This window comes from Lycium barbarum, chromosome 11 (assembly GCF_019175385.1).
Source record: "Lycium barbarum isolate Lr01 chromosome 11, ASM1917538v2, whole genome shotgun sequence".
NCBI lineage: Eukaryota > Viridiplantae > Streptophyta > Magnoliopsida > Solanales > Solanaceae > Lycium > Lycium barbarum.
In genome coordinates, this window is record NC_083347.1 from 98,383,209 (window position 1) to 98,401,390 (window position 18,182).

At 40.3% G+C, this 18,182-nt stretch overlaps 1 non-coding gene across 1 annotated transcript; it reads left to right on the forward strand.

Moving 5' to 3' along the window:
- The first annotated feature begins 10,043 nt into the window (after positions 1-10,043).
- On the forward strand, positions 10,044-10,150 carry LOC132620578 (small nucleolar RNA R71). The gene has a single exon (XR_009575021.1). It is a non-coding gene; the product is annotated as a small nucleolar RNA R71 (small nucleolar RNA).
- The last annotated feature ends 8,032 nt before the right edge of the window (positions 10,151-18,182 follow it).

The following is an 18,182-nucleotide window of genomic DNA, read 5'->3' on the forward strand; positions in this document are numbered from 1 at the left end:
CATAGGCAGACAGGGAGGTGATCTTGATCCAGACTCGTAGGAGCTAGTACCTGATTTGAGAGCACTCTATTGTTCTGGAGGTGCCTTTGATTATTCTTTTGTGTACATGTGTATATTTTGGGCACGACGGGGTCCTGTCCCGTCCCTATGTCTAGCACTCTAGTAGAGGCTCGTAGATACGCAGGTGTGGGTTATATGGTCTCACGATGTTACTACTCTCTCTCTCTCTCTCTCTCTCTCTCTCTCTCTCTTTATATATATATATATATATATATATATATATATATATATATATATATATATATATATATATATATGTATATATATATATATATATTATCATTTTGATAGCTTAAAGGCTTAAGTATAAAAAAGTACTTATGTTCTCAAATGAAAAATGATTTTCTTATGATTTGAGTATGAATTTGATAAAAGAACGCTTAATGAGTATGGTGAGTAGTAGAATGAGTATGGTCGGTGGTTAGCCCCGGGTACCTGTCACGGCCCCTAGTTGGGTCGTGACATGGGAGGTAATTAATATGGAATATATTATAGGGTTTCCCCGTACTCAGCGGAAGTGTGATTCGATATGGGTCATAGTTGATAGGCTCACAAACTCAGCTCATTTTCTGCCTGTCAGAACTACTTATGTAGCCACAGATTATGCAAGGCTTTACCTTAAGGAGATTGTATGACTTCATGGTGTTCAGCCATTATTTTAGATAAGGGTGCACAGTTCACAGCCAAATTTTGGAAGTCTTTTCATTAAGGATTGGGGACTCAGGTGTGTCTTAGTACTGCATTTCACCCCCAGACAGATAGACAAGAAGAGCGTACTATACAGACCCTTGAGGATATGCTTAGAGCTTGTGTACTTGACTTTCAATACAGTTAGGATGATCATTTGCCTCTGATCGAGTTTGCATATAACAACGGTTACCATTCCAGTATTCAGATGGCTCCTTATGAGGCCTTATATGGGCAGAGATGTAGATCGCTCACAGGGTGGTTCGATGTCGGGGAGAATCAATTAGTAGGCCCAGACTTAATTCAGCAAGCAGTTGATAAGGTGAAAGTGATTAGAGAGAGGTTGCTAACAACTCAGAACCGACATAAATCCTATGCGAATAATCGGCGATGTAAGCTAGAGTTCGAGGTAGGCGACTGGGTGTTCCTGAAAGTTTTTCCTATGAAGGGAGTGATGAGGTTTGGCAAGAAAGGTAAGTTGAGCCCTCGATATATCGGGCCATATAAGATCATTCGTGTAGTGGGTACAGTGACATATGAGCTAGGATTGCCTTCTGAGTTAGAGTGGGTACATCTAGTATTTCATGTATCTATGCTTCGTAAATGTATCGGAGATCCTTCAAGAGTTTTACCAGTAAATGATATCCAGGTGACTGAGCAGTTATCATACGAAGAAGTTCTAGTGGCTATATTGGACAGATAGGTCCGTCGGTTGCAGACCAAGGATATAGCTTCAGTTAAAGTTTTATGGAGGAATACGAATGTTAAGGAAGTGACTTGGGAAGTGGAAGAGGAAATGAAGACTGAGTACCCGCATTTGTTCCCAGCAGTACAGGAGGTTCAGTCTGAGACGGCATCGCCCCCAGGTATTATTTATTATGGGTTATCATGATTGGTCATGTGAGGACATGGTATTATGTGTTATAGTACGTGGCCTTGTGTGACATTATTTTGGGTTGCTGCGTGCAGGATGGATTGGTATAAGTACAGGGGAAACTCTGCCAAAATTTTTATAACCCAGGAATGTTTGAACATTCGAAGACGAATGTTCCTAAGGGGGGAGAATGTTACACTCAACCTGTTCGTTGTAGTAGAGCCTATGATTTCCCAGTTGGGTATGCCCTTGGAATAGAGACCCGAGCCCGAGTTTGGAGGTAGAAAATGTCTTACCCCATGTACGAGGGTACCAGTAGATATTCCTGGCAATTTATAGAGTTAGAAGTTGAACGAATTAAATCAACGTGATCTGAACTAAATTAGCAAAATCTGCAGGATACCAGTCATCATCGATGGGTCGTCGACATGTTCGACGGACCGTTGACATGTTTGACGGACCGTCGACGTCCGGCGTCGACAGGATCCCACAGCCTTGCATTTGCAGGCGCAGGTCGACGGGCAAGTCGACGGACTGTCAACATGTCGACGGGCCGTCGACCCGCTCGTCGAACCGGACCGCTGTAGCCTTTTTGGCTTCCAAGTATAAATAAGTGGTTCACGACCCTATTTCATATTTTACTCCTTTCTAAATCAGAAAAACCCTAAGATATTCTCTCAATTTTTTTTTCATCATATTAGTGAAGATTTGACAAGACCCGGACCCCTGTAAACCCGAGATTGTGAAGAAGAAGGGTGTGTCTAAGGTTTCTTCAAAGTTATGAAGTTTTGGGAGTTGGAGTTGAAGTGATTCTTGGGATTCTTGACCCCACAAGGTATGTAAATAATTTCTGCCCTTATATTTAAGTTGGTTATCAAGAGTTTTAGTGATGTTAAGTGAAGAGAAGGTAATGATGGAAGTGTAAAGTTGATGAAGGGCAATGTAGTGATATAGGGTTATTTTAAGAGATGATTGGAAATGGGTTTATGTATATTTTGAGAGATATATATGTGTTGTCATTGTTGAAGTGAGTATTGTAGTTGATGTGGGATCGAATGAGAAGTTGGAGAGTTGTAAGCTTACAAAGGAAATTATTGTCTATAGTTCGTTGAGCTTTATACGCATTTGAGGATGGTTAGTAAGCGAAGTAAATAGCCTAATTAAGCCCTATGTTAACTTAATTGTGGATTTACAAGTTCAAGAGGTAGAGGTTGGGTGATTGGAGATACTCCAAGGTATGTTAAGGTCATTTTTTTTTCTTTTGGCATGATCCTATGATATGATCCAACAAGCGAGTAAGCGAGCTTCCATATTACTATACTCTTAGAAGTATTAGAAGTACTTCAGTCTTTGATGTTCATGTACCCCATTTATGAGAAATCCTTCGGTTCAAGGGTCCAGTCTTATGTAACCAGCTCTGTGCATACAGTTTATTCATGCATTACATTCATTATATATTTATGTACATTGACCCGTGACTAGAAGGCGTTGTACACGCGGATATTAGATATATATATATATATATATATATATATATATATATATATATATAAAGTATGAAAAGAGATACAGGCGTTATATATGCATTTCTACTATGATGATGATATTGATTGTGGTCACAGAGGAGCCAATATGATATGACGAGATGCCATAGAGGCTTACATGTGTTATATACACACACCTATCAGGCGTTATATACACACTCATATAGATGCACAACCATTATTGACAGGTATGAGCATGCATATTATGTGCCCACAGAGGCATTGTCAGTTACGCAGATTTATGCAGATTTTGGCAGATACTAGTTCATACAAGTACATGCAGTCATTCATTTCAGTTATGAGTTCAGATCTTATCCATGATTCTTATGTATATATATTGTTCTTATGCATTACATACTCGGTACATTATCCGTACTGACTCCCCGTTGCTCAGGGGGTTGCGTTCATGCCCGCAGGTACAAGGAGACAGACAGGTAGTCCAGCTCAGTAGGACCTCTAGATCTAGCAGTGGTCAGTACGCCTCATTCGATCCGGAGCTACAGTCAGTTTTGGTATGCCCCTTTTGAGATGTGTATGTATATGGGTATGACAGGGCCCTGTCCCGTCCTTTCTTCAACTTTTATTCCAGTAGAGGTCTGTAGATAGTTGTATGTAGTAGTCAGATGATGTAGCCTTGTTGGCTTCTATTCTTTTGTGTACAGTATATGTAGCAGCCTAGCTGGCTTGCACTGTTCTTCCGCATGTCGTGTATATATATGCAGATTGTACAGAGTTCTGATATTTCTCTCTCATGAGATTAGTTTATGCCATTTATAGGCTTTTGATGTTCAATATGTTTTAGATACTTGTTTAGGGGTGTTTGGTCGGTAGAGGTCAGACTCCCGTCATGGCTCATCGGCTTGGGTCGTGACAGAAATAGAATCGGTTGATGGCCCTGCTGGAGAAATCAATCCTTACCCCTCTAATAGTCACCTTTTGGAGGCGTATCACTGTCTTACATGTCGAGTGGCTGGCTAAGGAATCCCCACCCATGGTGATCAATGATGGCCTGTATGTTTGGGAAATATTCCAACCCTTCGAAACTGATCCGCCTCTCCTCATAGATGTTCCGGTGGAAACCCTGTCCTCATTCCTTTGGCTCTAGCCCTTTATCATATATTTTTTCGAGCCTTGGACCGAGAACCTAACAGCATGTTCAGACCTCTCCTTCATTCTGTTCTCATTTAGGCGTGCCACCTCTTCAGCATCAGACTCTTCCGGCACAGTAGTCGCCTCCTCTCGACTAGATAGGTCAGGGGAGCTTGATGAGTTCTCCCCATCACTGCTAGTCCCCTTATCAGACGGGGGATTTTCCACGCAGCCTTATGTTTCGTGTGACAGGAGCTTGTTATTCATCACTCACATGGTCCTCATCACGGAGCCTAGTTCTGACTTGGGTCCGGCCTCGCCCTCGGCCCTGTCATGTGCCCTGGGCACGACCCCTTGTGACAGCCATACCTGGCCTTTTATGCTCTCAATCTACACCCGTAAAAATTACACAGGGCATATATCTATCCGTTGATCTACGACGGTGAATGTATCTGACGCTCCTTGGTTTACACTTCTTTCCACGGTCCATATGTTATGGCGTAAATCAAGGACAAAAAGATCTTTTACCTAACTCATGTTCTATGCTTCCATCTACGGCCTGTATAAAATACACAAACCGTAGATTCTGGCGTAGATCATTAATAGAGAACCAATTTTTTTCTTCGGTAAGACTTGCTCAATCTATGCTTCCATATACGGACCGTGTAATTTATATGGACCGTAGATTCTGGCGTAGATCATCTCCAGTTTCTATCCTTTGCATCCTGCACCAAAACAACATTACCCTATATGCAAATAAAAACAAGAAGGAAAATAACCATTACACTTGGGTTGCCTCCCAAGAAGTGATTGATTTAACGTCGCGGCATGACGGTGGTAGCCATTCACTCCTTATCTGCGTACACCAGGTCATTCTTCGTTTCGAGGTGCTTCAACCGGTATCGGTCAACAATTTTATCTCCTGACACCATCACGTGATAGTGTTTCACCCTCTGCCCATTCACCTTAAATGTCCGAGTTCTATCTCCGGACTTCAACTCAATCGCTCCATGGGGCTAAACACCTACCACCTCAAACGGACCAGACCACCTTGATTTTAGCTTACCCGGTAGCAACTTCAACCGAGAGTTGAATAGCAAGACAGGATCACCCTTGTAGAACTCTCGCTTTAGGATTTTATTGTCATGATATTGCTTCATCCTCTCTTTATACAGTTCTGCACTCTCATATGCCTGGTACCGAAACTCATCCATCTCATTTAGTTGAAACAACCTGAGCTTGGTCTCTTCTTCCCAATCCATACTCAATTTCTTCAAAGCCCACATAGCCTTGTGCTCAAGTTTAACCAGCAAGTGACAAGCTTTTCCAAAAACAAGCTTAAAGGGTGAAGTTCCAATAGGAGTCTTGAAAGCAGTCCGGTATGCCCATAGAGCATCATTGAGCTTGCGGGCCTAATCAGTTCTATTGGCATTCACTCTTTTTGCTAGAATACTCTTGATCTCCCGATTGGATACTTCAACTTGCCTACTTGTCTGAGGAAGATAAGGTGTTGCCACCCTATGTTTTACACCATATTTATCCATCAATCCCGCGAAAGCTCTATTACAAAAGTGGGATCCACCATCGCAGATTATAGCCCTCAGAGTACTAAAGCGAGTAAATATGTTCTTCTTGAGGAACCCCATGACACTCTTGGCCTCATTATTAGGTAAAGCCACCATTTCTACCTATTTTGACACAAAATGTACAACAACCAAGATGTATTTCATGCCACCTGAACTCACAAAGGGTCCCATAAAGTCAATCCCCCAGACATCGAACACTTCTACCTCCATAACAAAATTCATAGGCATCTCTTGCCTTCTGCCTATATTCCCTTTGCTCTGATATTGATCACAAGACCGTACCAATAGATTAGCATCATGAAAGATAGTCGGCTAGTAATAACTGTATTCAAGTACCGTAGCCGCAGTCCGGTTACCACTATGATAACCCCCAACAGGAGAGTTATGACACGCCTTTAGAATCGCCATCACTTCACTTTCAGGAACACAACGCTGAATGATGTTGTCAGCGCATGTTCGGAACAAATAAGGCTTATCCAAATAGTACTGCCGAGAATCCCGCAAGAACTTCTTCTTTTGGTAAGCTTTGATATCTTCTGGAACTATACCTGTTACCAAATAATTGGAAATGTCAGCATACCACGGTGCTACCTCCATTGACACAGCCAACACCTTCTTATTTGGAAACATATCATCTATATCTATCATATCAGAAGGTCTCCCAGCTTCTTTAAGCCGAGAGAGATGGTCAGCAACCTGATTCTCGGTGCCCTTGCGATCCTTCACCTCAAAATCAAACTCTTGCAGCAATAGTACCCATCGGATCAGTCGCGGCTTTGCTTCCTCATTTGCCATTAGGTATCTCAATGTTGCATGATCAGTGTATACCACGACATTGGACCCCAACAAATAGGCCCGAAACTTCTCAAAAGCAAACATAATGGCAAGCAGCTCTTGCTCCGTCACTATGTAATTCATTTGGGCAGCATTCAGTGTTTTGCTTGCATAATAGATCGGGTGCATAATTTTATTGTGCCTCTGGCCAAGCACAACACCTATTGTGAAACCACTAGCATCACACATCAGTTCAAAAGGCAAGGACCAATCAGGAGCAACAATAATAAGAGCAGTAGTGAGACACTCTTTTAACTCATCAAACACCTTCCGACACTTATCATCAAACACAAACTTATCCTCTTTTTCAAGAAGCTTGCACATCGGGTTAGCAATCTTGGAGAAATCCTTGATGAAGCGCCTGTAGAACCCAGCATGTCCCAAGAAACATCGGACACCTTTGACTGAGATAGGTGGTGGAAGTTTTGCAATCACATCAATTTTCGCTTGATCGACATCAATTCCCTTTTCAGAGATTTTGTGACGGAGGAAGATCCCTTCCTTCACTATAAAATGGCACTTCTCCCAATTTATCATGAGATTGGTCTCCTCACATCTTTTTAGCACTTGACCCAGATGGCCAAGACAATGTTCAAATGAATCACCCACAACAGAGAAGTCATCCATGAACACTTTCAAGAAGTCCTCTACCATGTCAGAGAAAATTAATAGCATGCACATCTGAAAAGTAGCTGGTGCATTACACAAACCAAAGGGCATCCGGCTGAACGCAAACGTCTCATAAGGACAAGTAAAAGTAGTCTTCTCTTGATCTTATAAAGCAATGTTGATTTGATTGTAGCCTGAATAAACATTAAGGAGGAAATAGTAGGAACGCCCCACTAGCCGATCAAGCATTTGATCAATAAAAGGCATAGGGAAATGGTCCTTGCATGTGGCAGTGTTGAGCTTGAGATAGTCCATACAAACTCTCCATCCGGTGACAGTTCTTGTTGGAATCAGCTCATTCTTTGCATTCGGCATAACTGTGATGCCGCCCTTTTTAGGAACACATTGGACTGGGCTCACCCATTTACTATCAACAATCGGGTAAACCATTCCCGCATCTAACCATTTGATGATCTCTTTCTTAATGACCTCTTGCATATTTTCGTTCAGTCTCCTCTGATGCTCTATACTCGGCTTGCTATCCTTCACCAATTGGATTTTATGCTCACAGATCCCAGATGGGATACCCCGAATGTCTGCTATGGTCCAACCAATAGCATGCCTATATTTGCGCAATACCTCCAAAAGCTGTAGAATCTGCTCCTCAGTCAGTAGGGCTGAAACAATCACAGGAAATGTATTGTTCGGACCAAGGAACTCATACTTCAAATGTGATAGGAGCTGCTTAAGCTCCAACTTGGGTGGCTCAATGATCAAAGGCTTTGCTGGAGAAGTTGTTCTATTTTCCAGATCAAGATTTAGCTTCTTTGGGTGGTAAGAATATGAACACAACCCAACAAGTGAAATAACTGTCTCCACATAACCTTCCATGTCCTCATCATCAAAGTTCACAAGAATACCAGCTAGAGCTTTACCCAAACTTTCTTCTACCATCTTGAACTCCACCGCTTCATCAACAACATCAAATGAATCGATTGCCGAAATGCTCGCGTAAGCACTTGGTAACTTCATTCCCTTGCTAGCTTGAAAAGTAACTTCTTCATCGTTGACTCGGAACTTGATTTCATTTTTCTCCGAATCCATCAGAGCTCTTCCTGTAGCAAGGAAAGGTCTCCCCAGAATAATAGGAATGTCCCGATCAATAGCACAGTTAAGAATCACAAAATCAGCGGGCAACATAAAATCACCAACCCGCACAACTACATCATCAACCACCCGAATAAATCTTTTGATAGACCTATCAGCTATTTGTAACCTCATCGTCGTCGGCCTTGGCAACCCCAAACCCGATTCTTTGTATATAGCAAGTGGTATCAAATTAATACTCATCCCATTATCACACAAAGCACGAGAAAAATCATGGTGCCCAACAGAACAAGGAATGGTGAACGCCCCAGGATCGCCCTTTTCTGAACAGTAGTAGTTGAGATGATGGAACTCAAAGTGTGAGCCAAACTCATCGTTTCATGTTGAATCATTTTATTCTTGGTCAGCAGGTCCTTCAAATATTTAGCAAAACTGAGCATCTCCTAGATAGCTTTCAAGAAGGGAAAATTCAGAGATAACTGCTTCAACCGATCATAAAACTTCTCAAACTTAGCATCTTCCTTCTTCTTTACCAACCTCTGAGGAAAGGGAGGTTTAGACTTGAAAAGTAGAGTCAAAGGGCAGAGAGCCCCTTTTAAAGTCTGCTTGCTCGTGTTATCAGCTTCCTTCACAATCTCTGGAGTATCAGCAACCTTCTTGTCAGTAGGATTCTCATCAACAATAATAGGTGCTTCAGATTGCACCTCTTCCTCTTCATCTATCGGCTCAAGATCAACCAACTTATTATCATCCCCTTGGAGTATTTTACCACTCCTAGTAGTGATGGAAAACACACGGTCTACACCGCCTCCCCTATTCTTTGGATTCAAAATAGTGTTACTCGGAAGTCCTCTCTTTTTAGGAGGGTGCTGCTCTCTAGAAATATCCCTCATGTGTGACTCAAGCTTCTGAATAGCCGCTGTATGGGAACCTACTGTCTCTGTCTGCCTAGATAAAGTCCTCTCAGACTTAGACTGATTTGCCAGAATCTTCTCAAGCGTTGCTTCAACCTTCGAACTACCATGCTCTGTTGACTGCCCTTTCGGTGGTATATAAGGATTGGAACGCTTGTTCACAAAATTGTTACTGTTGTTGTAGCTACCTTGGTTCGCACCACCATAATTATTATTATAGTTCCCTGAGTTGTTATAAGCACCTTGACCTTGCTGAGGTCCTCATTGATTCTGATTCTGGTAACCACCTTGGTAGTTCTGTCTTTGATAACCCCCTTGAGAGTTATTCACATAGTTCGCATCTTCAACCTGCATAGGGGACCCATCATGAAACGGACCATTTTGAGTATGGTACATCCCCTTTGGCATAACTGTATCATCTTCACAAACATTTACCTTCTTAATCTGGGTTTCATCAAACTTCTTTGTTAGCAAGGAAATATTTGTTGCAAGTTCTCCTAATGTTTGCTGGGTATCTTGATTCTCCTTTACCATATTCTAGATCATAGCACTACCATACGGTACAACATCAACATTATTTGAGTGCGAAGCCTGATTGTGAGTAGTCAGCTTGTTAAGTATGTTGGTCACTCGTCGATAAGATTTGTTCATGAAACAACCATCAGCTGCATTATTAGAAACTGACTGCGTTACTCGATCTAGCCCTCGGTAGAACTTCTCCATTAATATGTGCTTCGGAAAACCATGATTTGGACTCTTCTGCAAATACTCCTTGAATCTCTGCCAGGCTTCATATGGTTGTTCCCCCAGTCGCTGCTTAAATTCATAGATCTTGTCCCGAATTTTAGCCTTTCTGCTAGAAGGGTACCATTTTGTGAGAAAAGCAGTCACCATCTTTGCCCATGTAGTAATCAAATTTCGGGGCAGTTTCTCAAACCATTTTGTTGCATCTCCAGCTAAGGAATATTTGAATAACCTCAACCGAATAGCTTCTTGTGAGACGTTGTTCTGGTTATGATTAACACACACATCTACAAATTCTGCAAATGATGTTGAGGGTCATTCTCGGTAGAGTTCCGAAAGTATCCCTCAAGCTTCAACAACTGGTATAGAGAGGAGTCAATTTTCATGCTAGCTGCTCAAACTCGAGGATGAACAATAGCAGAGGCATAGTCCTCCTCTGGAACAAGATCAGCAAAAATATTCTCATCATCTGATTCATTCACCTGATTATTCAACCGATTCCCCTAGTTACTAGCACGTTGATTTTGCTGATTCTGATTCATGTTCACCCGGTTTACACAGAGTAGCAAACAAGGTGTGATGGGATAAGCAAAAGACTTCAATCAAAGCAAACACTATTTAGTAATTTCAAAACCATATTCCCCGGCAACAACGCCAAAATTTGATACTCTCAAATTACACTTATAAATAGTATAATGCGGACGTTGTCAAATATAGTGACCCAACAAGGTTGGGGTCGAATCCCACAGGGAATATGGTGTGAAAAGGTTACTAAAGTCATAGAGTGCTTAATTTAGGTCTAATGTCTTAATCCGATGATTTTGGTAAACGTTGGTTTTGTTATGACTAATTTCTAACTAATTGCTTTGGGTGATAATTTATGGTAAAAGAAACAAAGGTTGTGTCCCCGTTAGATAGAGTGTATGATCATGGGTATTGATCTTGATATACTTCTAATGGATCATTATATGAATGCACTTAATCTCTATATGAATCTCCACTATTTCCCAATAAATAAAGATTATCTCTTTCTATGATTTTCCCAAATATAAGAAAGTAACTATGAAGAATGATTAGTCATGCCAAGTAAATTATTCTTATTCCTAAGTGAATTTATTAAACAAATTTTAAAGCTTTGAGTCCTTATTATTTATTTTTACCAACCCTAATTATTTTCTGAAATAAATCAAGGTTTATGGCTTTAATCAATGTTTGCAATCATTAAATATGAATGAAGAATAAATAAACCCTAATAATTCATTATGTGTATGTCAATCACAAACCCAATCACAAGACACCCATCAATTGGGTTCACAACCCTAGTAAGGGAATTTAGCTACTCATAGAAGAAGAAGAACAATAAGAAATAATGGAGATCGTAATGCTTACAATTGATTGCTTGGAATTGAAGAGAAATTAATTCCAATTGTTTGTAATCCCCAAAAGACTTCCAAAACTATGAGAAATTAGTGCTAAGGAAATAAAAACTGAATTCTGCAGTAATGTACTTTACAAGAAACCTAAATAAGGTATTTATAAGAGTCTAAGTCGTGCAAAATAAGATTGACAAAATTGCCCCCGAAGGACCAATGTACGGACCGTACATTTTACACGGTCCGTAGAATCAGTGAACAGTTCTCCATAAAATCTGGTCCAGTTGTCAGATATACAATCTACTTTTACGGACCGTAAATATTATACGGTCCGTATAACTTGTCCGTAAAATCCTCTTCTCTTTAAGAATTCTCTGGAACCAATCTACGGTGGGATTTACGGACCGTAAGTAATATACGGTTCGTACTTCTGCCTGGACTTCCTCTTCAGGTCTGAGGCCTTACTGTTAAGCATCTACGATGGCTTTTACGGACCGTGAATATTCTACGGTCCGTATGTTTCTCCGTATAAGTCAGGCTTCAGTTATTTTTCTTTCTTTGAACATCTTTTTACTCCATTTCCACGACTTGCTCCCGAAAAACGTTACACATCTGCAACATATCACAAACACATAAAAAAGACCAAGACTTGCTCAAAAACAAGTAAAACTTATAGCCAAAAAGCATCGAATGTGCGATAATTTCACGGCACATCAAAAGTCAACTTAATTCAGGAGCGTTTGAAAATTGCTCAGAGTCGCCAGAAGTCTTACACAGATGTGAGGCAAAGGGACTTAGAATTTCAAGTTAATGATTGGGTGTTCCTTAAGGTTTCTCCTATGAAGGGTGCTATGAGATTTGGAAGGAAAGGAAAACTCCGTCCTAGATATATTGGACCTTACAAAATTTTGCGAACGGTTGGTCAAGTAGCTTATGAACTTGAGTTGCCCCAAGATTTGGCTGCTGTTCATCCAGTGTTTCATGTATCCATGTTGAGGAAGTGTGTAGGAGACCCGTCGTTAGTCGTTCCTGCTGATACTATAACAGTTAAGGATGGCCTTATCTATGAGGAGATCCTCATGGCCATTCTTGATCGTCAAGTTCGCAAGTTGAGAACTAAGGAAGTTTCCTTAGTTAATGTTTTATGGAGGAGTCAGAAAGTTGAAGAGGCTACATGGGAAGTCGAAGAGGACATGAAATCCAAGTACCCATATTTAGTTTAAGAGAAAGCAGGGAACTCCCAAGGTAACCCTTCCATAGTCCATGTTATATCATGTCTCATGTTTCACGCTTATGTTCCCAGCGCTCATGTTCCATGTCTCGGTATTCATGTTTCCGTGTAACTATGTCATGTTAATTCAGTCTCCATGTTTCACGTCATGTTTTCTTTCACATTCATGTATTCAAGCCATGTCTAGTCATATTCTTAATTATGACCTATCATTCAAGGATGAATGATCCCAAGGGGGAGATATTGTAACACCTCGTACCTTTAAACTAGGTTACGTTCATGATTTGAGATTTAGAAGACCATATGAGAAGTGTGGGAAATAAATTCGTCTCAGTTTAGCAAAATCCCATTTATATGACCAGTTATACGGATCGTGTATTATTATACGGACCGTATTACCAATTCGTGTAACATAGGTGGGGATTATAAGTTTCTGCCAAGTTTGTGAAAAACTTTGATATGGACTGTATAATGTTATACGGTCTGTATAATATTATAGGGACCGCATATTCAGTCCGTGAAACTCATTTGGGAAATTCCAGTTTTTGGAATTTTAATTATTTTCAAATACGGCCAAGTTATACGGACCATATAACTGAATACGGACCGTATAATTTGACCACATAATTTCTCGACTTAGTTAAGCATAAATACGTCATGTTCAGTGTTTTTCCCACTTTTCACATTTTCCAAGTCCTAGCACGAAGTTTTTATTCTCCCAACCATCCAAAACAATAAGGTAAGCCTATTAAAACAATTCCAAGTGAATTCTAGCATGTATACATGATTTCTAAATAAGAGTTCATCATTCTTAACCTAGGGTTTTCAAGGAACCCATCTCAAGGCTCAAGATTTAACCTTTTGGAATTCTTCTACAAAGTTTAAATTTTTGTTAAGAGTTTGGAGCATTGTCAGGTATGTAGGGTTACTATCTACGTGTGGAAAACTCTTTGTTCTTCCCCATGCCACTTCTTCCATAAAGCATTAAGTTATATGAAAACTAGGGTTTTTAACTGTTACACCTCTCGCTTTTATGGTGGGAAGAACTTACGGTTTCCTATTCAAGTAGGCCTTGAAATGGAGTATTGTACCCGAGTATTGAGATGCTAAGCATTTTACCCCGTGTATGGAGGTAATAGCGGGTATTCCAGATACATTGCGGGATTAGAAGTTGAACTGATTGAACCAACGCAGGCTGAGCAGATTCAGGGATATTTGCAGACACCAGACATTATCGACGAGCCGTCAATATGAACGGTCGTTATGTTTTGAGAATTTTGATCTACAGAAACCGATCGACGAGACGGTCCGTCGATATGACTCTGCAGCTTCTGTAGAAGTAGGTCGACGGAGAAAGTCGACGGATCATCGATGCGTCGACGTGACCGTCGACCCGCTCGTCGAACAACGCATCTGGAACATTCCAGTTCTAGCTATAAATAGATGAGTCACATCCCAAAATTTTAGATTTTATTCTCTCTCCAAGTATTGAAGGTTCTAGAAAATTCTCTCATTATATTATCACTTATCCAAGGGAAATCAAGGAGTAAACACCAATAAATTGTGGAATGAAGGGTGAGGATACTCTCTAGGGTTTGTGGAACCCAAGAATCTTTTGGTGTTGGAGTAGGGTTTTCTCCAAGTGAAGAGATTCCATTAAAAGTCCATTCCTACACCATCCAAGGTAAGCTTTATGTTTATTTCATGTTATTAAAAATATTGAGAGGTTGAAAGACTTGGATCATGGAAAAGAGGAGAATATGAAGTGCAATTATGAAAATAATGATATTCTTGAATCATGACTTGACTTGAATTATAGTTCTTGATATGTGATGAGTATAATCTTGCTATATATAGTATTAAGGATGTTGTAGAGGCGTTGTATGAGGACGGATACGGTATGGTTCTATAGTTAGGGCTATAAATGAGTTTGATAGGGAATGTTGAGCATTCAATAATGTCTAGCTTAATGAAATAGTTGATTAAGATATTGTGGGTGTTGTTATTGATATTGGGAGTTATTTATTATGTGGAGGAAGTCAACGAAATAAAGGAAGATGTTACCCAATTTTTGTTAGCTTTTGCTTAAGCCTAGGTATGTCTTCGATTATCTAATTTTAGTACGAACTCTCTTGAAGGTAGAAATGTGAATATTGGAAGGAAGCGTTCAAGCGATAAATTAGCGAAAGGTAAAGGTATGTAAGGCTAGTCCCTTCTTTTCTAAGGCATGATTCTTGTGACATGACTATCCTTATTCTCCATGACCTTCTTACAATCCGGAAAATACGAGTCAAAGTTTATAAAGACCCTGAAGCATATGATATGATATTGCCCCGAAGCTAATGATCTTTATACGATTCTTTGATGTTATTCATTGTTGCTAGACCCACCTTATGATGCTAGTTCCTTCAATGTGAGGTATGATGATTATGATGATTTTATAATGGAATCGGGAGTTCTCGACCTTACGCCACCCCGACATAGTCATAGATTATCTTTGAGTTCTAATGCATGCTTTACGATAAGTATATGAGGATGAGATTTCACAGTGCCTAGATGGCCAGACATGTCACCGCGAAGGCGGGCTACATACGATTACACCGTACCTAGATGGCGGGCATGTCACTGCTAAGGCGGGCTACATATGATTACACCGTGCCTAAATGGCCGGACATGACACCACTAGTGGGCGGCGTGCGATGGTTACCCGGACGCAGGTTAACGATAATGGTATATGTGATGTGTATGACATGTGTTTTCTTTAAAGGGTTAAGCAAGTTATATCTTTACCTCATGTTCATGATTCCTTTATTGTGTTAGTATTATTCATGCCTTACATACTCGGTACATTTATCGTACTAATGTCCTTTCTTTTTGACACTGTGTTTATGCCCACAAGTAGACAGGGAGATGGTGCAGACCTGTAGGAGCGTATCAGCGGACTCACATGAGCACTCCACTATTTCGAAGGTGCTACTTATGATCATATTCTTTTGTGTATATGTTTGGACATGACGGGGTCCTGTCCCGTCCTTATGTCTAGTACTCTAGTAGAGGATCGTAGGTACGTACGTGTGGGTAGCAGATGTCGCAGGATGATCACATTGTATATTTGTATCTTATTTTGATAGCCCAAGGGCCGTATGCATATAGTTGTAGATATGTTTTGGAAGTGATAAAGGTTTCCTTATGGCTAGTCATGTCGAGAATAGTAAATGCATTTAAGATGAGTATGATGACTGACATGAGTGGTGCTCGGTAGTCAGCTCCGGGTACCTGTCATGGCCCCCTAGGTGGGTCGTGACAAAAGTGGTATCAGAGCAGTTTCGTCCTAGGGTGTGTCTACGAGCCATGTCCAGTAGAGTCTTGTTTATGGGTATGAAGCGCGCCACACTTATAAACAAGAGGCTGTGGGGTATCTAGAAAAAATGACCGTTCTTCTTCTTATTAGATCGTGACATAGAGCCATGTTATAAGGTTTTCTCCTCCCTAATTGTGCGTTATGATTTCAGAGAAGCCGCCAAAGAGAAAAGCTACAGCTGCCCCCTAGGGCAGGGCTACGATAGAAAGGAGGATAGAAAGGGAGCCGCCAATGAATGTAGAAGAAGGTATATCTCATAATGAGGCTCCATCAAATACCTCTCACACTCTGCCTAATCTAGAAAAACAAGAGGGGGCTTCAGCTCTGGCTCCTATACCTCCAGTTCCTCCACTGGGTGCTTCGGGTCAACAAATGACTGAAGCTATTCAGTTAATGACACAGTTAGTTGCCGCCTAGGTACAGTGGCAGGGTACGGGTCCAGGTGATAGGAAAACTAGTGCTAGAGCTCGTGATTTCATGAGTTTAAATCCTCCAGGATTTTTCAGGTCAAAATCGGATGAAGACCCGCAAGGTTTTATTGATGAGATGCTGAGACCATTGAGAATTAGTCATGCCTCCGATACTGAATCTGTGGAGTTGGCATCATAAAGACTCCAGGATGTAGCGGTCCTTTGGTACAATAACTGGATATTTTCGAGAAAGGAAAATGCACCTTCCCGGTTTGGCAAGAATTTATGGATGCTTTCCTTCGTCACTATTTGCCACCCGAGGTTCGAAGGGCCCGTGCGGATAGGTTTCTGAATCTAAAGCAAGGGAATATGAGTGCTCGGGAGTATAGCTGTTATAGCCCGTATTTCGTACATTCGGATATTTCAAGGTAGTCGTGGTAAGTTAAGGGCAAGACTATTTTCCAAAATTATTTTAATATACAAGTTGTTTATTAGTATGTAAATATTGAGAAAGGCTAAGGGTAAAAAGGAAAATTCACGAGGTGGCTCATGGAAATATTAAGGAGAATTTGGGGTTAAAAATGGAATTTTGGAAAGTTAATATTTCTTGAACAAATGGGCCATGTGGCCGTGTAACATGGTGGGACTTGGACCACATGGATGTATTATATAAGTAGATAAAGATGGCAAATTTATTATATTCTTCATCTTCACCCTTAGAAAAATCAAGAAGCTTGGAGAAGAAAAAAAAGAAAGAAAAGAAAAAGGAGCATTCGGCCACCATGGCTAAATTTGAAGCCATGGAAATTGATCACAAAAAAATATTTTCTTCTAGCTTTTCTACTAATTGGAAGGCCCTCTTTAACATTGAGTAATTGTTGGAGTAAGCAAAGTATTCGTTGTGCAAGTTGTGGACTCTAGCCGAGAAAGAAAATGAGTGGGAAAAAGGTATGTGTTCAATCTTCTCTTTTATATGTTATGGATGATTTGTACATGTTATAGTATGTAGAAATGGATGAAATTCATGAAACATGTGTGTAAGGGAAGTGGCCGAATGGGGGATTGAATTGGTGAGATGTGATGAATTGATTTTACTTAGTATTTTAATTGTTGTTGTGGTAGATTCTATGATGTAAAATGAGGATTTAATGGTTGGAAATGAAGTTGTAATCGTTTGTGGATTATGGAAGAAGTTAATGTGATATTAGTGTGGTTTCTTATAATTATGAGAATAAAGTTGTTAATGTATAGATTGTTGGTGTAGTTTATGAAGTTGGAAGGAAAGAAAATATGTTGTTATTGTTCTTATTGAATTTGGAAGGTTTCGGGTGAAGTAGTATGTTGATTGGGTTGTTTTGAATATTATGTGAATTGAATTGAATATAAATGAAATGTCGTTGAATTGTATGACAAAGGTTGTTAATGTTAGAATGCGTCTTGAATTGATTGTTGATGTTGTTGGCATGATTGTTGGTATTGTTGTTGATAATTTGGCCGAGTTGAATTCTCGAATTGTTGATTGATGATTTGGCCGAGTTAGATTCTCGGGGATGGTGTATTTACAGGGGAGATGCTGCCGAAATTTCGGCAGATCATAAGTGAATCTATTTGAATATACTAAGACAAGTGTGTGTGACGATAAATCTAATGATTATGTAAATCTTCTTGAATGTAGACTAGCGATAACGAGCTTAGACGATTAAGAGTAGCTAATAGGACGTGGAGCAGGTATGTAAGGCTTACCTTTCTTTCTTTTGGC